The sequence below is a fragment of the Capra hircus genome, chromosome 9, assembly GCF_001704415.2.
Source record: "Capra hircus breed San Clemente chromosome 9, ASM170441v1, whole genome shotgun sequence".
Lineage (NCBI taxonomy): Eukaryota > Metazoa > Chordata > Mammalia > Artiodactyla > Bovidae > Capra > Capra hircus.
Window position 1 is genome coordinate 62,221,857 of NC_030816.1, and position 6,000 is coordinate 62,227,856.

The window sequence follows — 6,000 nt, forward strand, 5'->3', positions numbered from 1 at the left end:
ACGACCTGGGATCTTGTTAAAATGCAGATTTGGATTCAGTTGGTCAGATTCAGGTTGGGTCTTGAGAGTCTGCATTTGTAACAAAATACACAAAGAATGCCAATGGCCATAGCTCTAAGATCATACTTTGAATAGGAAGAGTTTAACACAAGTAAATTGTTTGGGGTAATATTTTGTTTGTTGAGTTTATGGTGTTCACTGTCTTAGTCTGCTTGGGTGGTTATAACAGTATACCACAAACTCAGTAGTTTGTAAACCACAGGATTATATTTCTCCTAGTCTTGAGGCTACAAGTCCAAGATAAGAATGCCAGCATGGGCAGGTTAGGGCTGCAGTACTCTTCTAAGTTGGGCTTCCCTGGTGGCTCAGACGGTTAAGCGTCTAACTACAATGCAGGAGACCTGAGTTCAACCCCTGGGTCAGGAATTTCCCCTGGAGAAGGAAATGGCACCCCACTCCAGTACTCTTACCTGGAAAATCCCATGGATGGAGGAGCCCAGTGGGCTACAGTCCATGGGGTCACAAAGAGTCAAACATGACTGAGCAACTTCACTTCACTTCACTCTTCTAAGTGGCAGGCTTCTAACTGTTTACTCACTTGACAGAAGAGGGAGGGATCTCTCTTTTATAAGGTGTTAATTCCATTCCTGAGGGCTCCACCCTTATGACTCCAGCACCTCCCAAAGGTCACGCTACCTAATGTTATCACCTTTGAGGGTTAGAATTTCAACATGTGAATTTTGGTGGTATATAAACAATCAGACCATAGCACTCCCTTTATAAAAGTCACCTTCTAATCAGTGCAAGGATACAAGGATAAATAAGTTCCCTGGTAGCTAGGACAGTAAAGCGTCTGCCTGCAATGTGGGAGACCTGGGTTCAATCCCTGGGCTAGGAAGATCCCCTGGAGAAGGAAATGGCAACCCACTCCAGTACTTTTGCCTGGAAAATTCCAGGGACAGAGGAGCCTTGTAGGCTACAGTTCATGGAGTCGCAGAGTCGGACACCACTGAGTGACTTCACTTCACTTTGCTGTATAGGAGTTTATGGAGTATAACGTTCAATTCAATTGAACATAATATTCAATTCAGTTCAGTAAATACTTTTGTAGTAGCCATCAAACGTTGAGTTACCCATGGAGTAGACTCTTAGGGGAGATTAGTGTACAGACATGCTCTTGTGTGCTCTTGGGATTGACTCCTGTGAAAGGGAGGTAGAGGAAACAGGATTGAGCAGAGGGAGATGAGCTATGATGCCATCCTAACAAAGACTTCAGCTGATCCCTTCCAGGCCTTTTAGAGGTATCTTTGAGTTGGTATGAGTGGCTGGGTCTTCAACTCTGAAGATTGATTAGTCATTGAATATCAACCACCCAGAAAAGGGACATGTTTGGGGTTGCCTGTTTCTTTCAGTGGGGCATTCTCTTCAAAAAGATACATATACCCGCAATGTTTATTGCAGTACTATTTACAATAACGAGAACATGGAAGCAACCTCAGTTCAGTTCAGTCACTCAGTCATGTCCTGCTCTTTGTGACCCCCATGAACTGCAGCACGCCAGGCCACCCTGTCCATCAACAACTCCCAGAGTTTACCCAAACTCATGTTCATTGAGTCAGTGATGCCATCCAAACATCTCATCCTCTGTCACTCCCTTTTCCTCTCGCCTTCAATCTTTCCCAGCATCAGGGTCTTTTCAAATGAATCAGCTCTTCACATCAGGTAGTCAAAGTATTGGAGGTTCACCTTCAACTTCAGTCCTTCAAATGAACATTCAGGACTGATTTCCTTTAGGATGGACTGATTGGATCTCCTTGCAGTCCAAGAGACTCTCAAGAGTCTTCTCCAACACCACAGTTCCAAAGCATCAATTTTTCGGCACTCAGCTTTCTTTACAGTCCAACTCTCACATCCATACATGACTACTGGAAAAACTATAGCCTTGACTAGACAGACGTTTTTTGGCAAAGGAATGTCTCTGCTGTGGTGGCTCAGAGGTTAAAGCATCTGCCTGGAATGCAGGAGACCCGGGTTCGATCTCTGGGTTGAGAAGATCCCCTGGAGAAGGAAATGGCAACCCACTCCGGTATTCTTGCCTGGAGAATCCCATGGAGGGAGGAGCCTGATAGGCTACAGTCCCTGGGGTCGCAAATAGTCAGACACGACTGAGCGACTTTACACCTTCACACACACTAGGTTGGTCATAACTTTTCTTCCAAGGAGTAAGCGTCTTTTAATCTCATGGCTGCAACCACCATCTGCAGTGATTTTGGAGCCCCCCAAAATAAAGTCTGACACTGTTTCCACTGTTTCCCCATCTATTTCCCATGAAGTGATGGGACCAGATGCCATGATCTTAGTTTTCTGAATGTTGAGCTTTAAGCCAACTTCTTCACTCTCCACTTTCACTTTCATCAAGAGGCTCTTTAGTTCTTCTTCACTTTCTGCCATAAGGGTGGTGTCATCTGCATATCTGAGGTTATTGATATTTCCCCTGGCAATCTTGATTCCAGCTTGTGCTTCATCCAGCCCAGCATTTCTCATGATGTACTCTGTGTATAAGTTAAATAAGCAGGGTGACAATATACTGCCTTGACGTACTTCTTTTCCTATTTGGAACCAGTCTATTGTTTCATATCCAGTTCTGACTGTTGCTTCCTGACCTGTATATAGGTTTCTCAAGAGGCAAGTCAGGTGGTGTGGTATTCCCATCTGTTTCAGAATTTTCCCCAGTTTCTTGTGATCCACACAGTCAAAGGCTTTGGCATAGTCAATAAAGCAGAAGTAGATGTTTTTCTGGAACTCTCTTGCTTTTTCAATATTGCCCATCAACAGATGAATGGATAAAGAAATTATGGTACATATATAGAATGGAATGTTAATTATAAAATAAAACGAATTTGAGTCAGTTATAGTGAGGTGGATATACCTAGAAGGTATTATACAAAGTGAAGTAAGTCAGAAAGAGAAAAACAAATGTTATATATTAACACGTATATATGGAATCTAGAAAAATGGTACAGATGAACCTATTTGCAGGGCAAGAATGGAGAGGCAGACATAGAAAATGGACTTGTGGACACAGCAGGAGAAAAATAGCTTGGGATGAATTGAGAGAGTAGCATTGACATGTATACACTACCATGTGTGAAATAGAAAGCTAGTGGGAAGCCGTTGCATAACCCAGGGAGCTCAGCTTGGTGCTTAGTCATGACCAAGAGGGGTGGGATGCAGGTGGGGTGGGAGTGAGGTTCAAGAGGGTGGGAATATATGTGTACACGTTCACTTTGTTGTACAACAGAAACCAGTATGACATTGTAAAGTAATTATCCTCCAATTAAAAATAAATTAAAAAGTAAGGCATTCTCCAAAGAGAGCTGGCAGCTGAGGGTGTCTGCCAGTAGCACTCTTAGCAGCAGGGAGAGAATGGTACGAAATTTTCTATTCCTGGGCAGAGCTCTGCAGTCAACATCTGCTGCAGTATCTATTTTTTGGCAGCATTATGCTAGTCACTTGGAGACTAAAGTTACTTATTAATTCATTAAATGTGATTGAGTGCCACTGCATGTATCCAACACTGCTACATACTGAGGTGTAGACTTAAACAAGATAGAGATGGCCTCTGTGTTCATGGAGCTTGCAGTCTAGTGAGAGATTGAGCAGGTATTAAGCAAGCTATTGTTGTTGCCGTTTAGTCGCTTAATGAGTTTTGACTCTTTTGTGACCCCATGGACTGTAGGCCACCAGGCTCTTCTGTCCATGGGATTTCCCAGACAGGAATACTGGAATGGGCTGACAGTTCCTCCTCCAGAAGATCTTTCTGACCCGGGAACCGAACCCATATCTCATGCATTGCCAGGTGGATTCTTTACCACTGAGCCACCTGGGAAGCCCAATAAAGCTATTATAAGTATTGAAATTGTAAGTTTTATCAAGGAGAGTGATGGGTTTACAGGAGCATGAACAGGAACTTAATCTAAGTTTTAAGGACTCTTTCTTTAGGTGGTTACAGCTTTGTTAGAACCTGAAGGATGAAAGGGTATTAGCCTGAATAAAGCTGGGTAATGGGGGAATCACAGGCTAGTAAGAGAGGTAAGAGGAAGATCAGTAGAATAATTTAGAAATTCAATATATAAATCTTATATAGTCACACAGAGGTCACATGAACAGTGCCCATTTCCTTGGTAAACGTCTCATGCCTAATGGCCAGAGAATATCCAAGTATATGTTGGTTCCCGTTATATCCTCTGGTGAGTTTTTAAAACCAAGAAAACTAATGTGGTATGGGGGATGGTTAAATCTCAGGTCAAGTGCATAGAGAAGTGCTGCTCAGGAGTAAAGCTACACTTTGTAGGCCGCATTCAACATATCCTGCTGCTGCTGCTAAGTCACTTCAGTTGTGTCTGACTCTGTGCGACCCCATAGAGGAAGTTAAATAAAGGCCAAATAAAGTAATTTTAGAAGTTAGAACTATGTTCTAATGAGAACGGGGACAGGGTGTGCAGCAAAAACTATGCTTTTGGCTCCTGGCAGTGTGCATTTCCTTCCTTGTTTCTCTAGCACAAAAGGTCTGTCAGATTCTCTGCAAAGGGGACAGACTGAAAAGTCTGTGGCTAAAACATTCAGTTCTGAATTCTGATTGTTCTATAAATTAAAGCCAGTATGCCCTCCACACTGCTCCTTACTTAGCTGTGTTTTTGTCATTATATGTCCACAGACACGTAAGCACTGGAATTATGGTGATCATTACAAAGAGAAGAACAGGATTATTGGAGCTTAAGTGTTCTCTGTCTTCCACTAGAAAATAAGCTCCGTGTTTGCCTCAGTGTTGTAGTCCCTGCACCTAGGCAAGTGCCTATCATTCCTTCAACACTGAATATTATGAGTGGACAAATATATGAATAGACAATGCAAGCTTGTGGGAATGTAGCAGGTAGTAAACTTACAGTTGATCAGCTATAATTAGATCATTGATGGAAATTTAGACACGTGTGGATATCATACCAAACCAAGTACTATCCATTCTTGCCCTGCACACTGCCCCATTTTGAGGAAAGCCCTTATGCTGATGTCTGATCGTATCAGATGAACCCCTGACTCCAAAGCACATCCATAGACTACAGTCTTCTAGGAGATGGCTTGTTTTGGAGCACTGACTAAGATCAATGCCATATGCTAGATGCTGACTGTAGCAAGCATTGTTCATTGACTGATTGCTAATTACCGGAATTCAGCTCCAGCAGCCCGGGAATCAGCCTGAAGGGATGAGCGGTGTTGGCAGAAGATGATGTAGCCTCTGACTCATAGTACGGAGCTACATGTTTATTTCAAGCTTCAGGTTCTCTTTTATACTTTGACAAAAGCATTAAGTCAGAGGTTTTTAGTTTCCCCCACACAGATTTACTGTACTTAACGTGATTACATTGTAACTCATGCTACACTCCTCAGTTTATTTCTTATCTTTGTAAATATCTTTGCCCCTAGCATCATAAGATCATTATCTCCTAAAAAGATTTCTAGTTATTCTTAATTAATCCTAAACCCTAAACTCTGCAAACTTCTTTTGCCATAATCATTCACCTCACAAACAGGTCTCAGATAATAATCCTTCCGATCCTGGGGACATTTTTTTGTAAACATCCTTGAACAAATGTCAATGGTTATTTTATAGATTATTTTCTGGGCACAACTGCAGAAGGCTTTGTGCTTTCGCATGCTTCTCTCAAGCACCTTAACACGCTTTCTAGCCAACTCAACTGAAGAAAGGAAAGAACAAGTCAGAATCACAAAGGCCTAACTCCTTCATCCTGGAGCCGCACCTGTGAGGAGAGGGGGTTGGGGCCGTGCCTCCATTTTGTCAGTAATGCCTAACAGCTAATAACCTTTCCTCTTGTTTCCTTCCCACAATGGCACCCCACTCCAGTACTCTTGCCTGGAAAATCCCATGGATGGAGGAGCCTGGTAGGCTGCAGTCCATGGGGTCATGAAGAGTCGGACACG